This window comes from Lathyrus oleraceus, chromosome 3 (genome assembly GCF_024323335.1).
Source record: "Lathyrus oleraceus cultivar Zhongwan6 chromosome 3, CAAS_Psat_ZW6_1.0, whole genome shotgun sequence".
In the NCBI taxonomy this organism is placed as follows: Eukaryota; Viridiplantae; Streptophyta; class Magnoliopsida; order Fabales; family Fabaceae; genus Lathyrus; species Lathyrus oleraceus.
The window spans coordinates 173,778,572-173,779,662 of record NC_066581.1 but is presented as its reverse complement, the minus strand read 5'-3'; the positions used below and the strand labels follow the sequence as shown (position 1 = coordinate 173,779,662).

At 42.5% G+C, this 1,091-nt stretch overlaps 1 non-coding gene across 1 annotated transcript; it reads right to left on the bottom strand.

Moving 5' to 3' along the window:
* Positions 1–235: 235 nt before the first annotated feature.
* On the bottom strand, positions 236–342 carry LOC127132958 (small nucleolar RNA R71). The gene has a single exon (XR_007806960.1). It is a non-coding gene; the product is annotated as a small nucleolar RNA R71 (small nucleolar RNA).
* Between the last annotated feature and the right edge of the window lie 749 nt (positions 343–1,091).

Below are 1,091 nucleotides of genomic sequence, written 5' to 3'. Positions count from 1 at the left end.
CGCAGGGCTCGGTACCGAGAACCCAAACCAACATTTAAAAATCTTTCTCCAATTAGCAGACACTTTTAAAACCAATGGAGCTTCTCCTGAGGCAATCCGTTTAAGACTATTCCCTTTTTCCCTCAGAGATAAAGCCCTATCATGGTTAGATTCCCTTCCACCCAATTCCATTACGACTTGGGATAACCTTAGAAGAGTTTTCCTTGCTAGATACTTTCCCCCGAGTAAGACCTCCGTTCTTCGAAACCATATAACTAGATTTACCCAGAACCAAGGAGAATCGTTGTTCGAAGCTTGGGAGAGATATAAAGAGTTGTTAAGAGCATGCCCACATCATGGTTTAGAAAATTGGTTAATCATTCAAACCTTCTATAATGGACTTCATTATAACACTAAGATGACCATCGACGCTGCCGCAGGTGGTGCTCTGATGAACAAACCTTATCCTGAAGCTAGTTCCCTCATCGAAGATATGGCTCAAAACCATCAATCATGGGGAGTCGAACAAGCGACAGTTGAGAAAAGGAAGCCCAAGGAGGAGCGCATGAACTAAGCTCTATAGACATGATGCAAGCTAAAATGGACGCATTAGCCCTCAAGGTCGAGCATATGTGCATAAACCCGAATACTGTAGCCGCAGTTTTGTCGGATTGTGAGATATGTGGAACCAAAGGACACCAATCTGCAGAATGCAGTCTATTAAATGAAACCCACTCTGAGCAAGTGAACTACACCCAAGGGAACCCATATTCAAATACCTATAACCCTGGATGGAGGAATCACCCAAACTTCTCCTATAAAAACAATAACCCTATTCAAAATAATGCACCTCCGAGACAAACTGGTTTCCAAGCCCCAAGATCAAATCAACCTATGCAACCTGTGCCACCAAAGCCGAGCCCTGAGAAAATTATGGAAAATTTTATCACTGCTCAAACCCAACAAAATAAAGAGTTCATGAACCAAAACATTCACGTTAATGAACTAATTACCCAGTTAGGAACCAAGGTTGACCAAATAATTACCCATACCAAGATGCTTGAAACCCAGATCTCTCAGGTAGCTTTAAACCAATCCCCCCAAACCACACC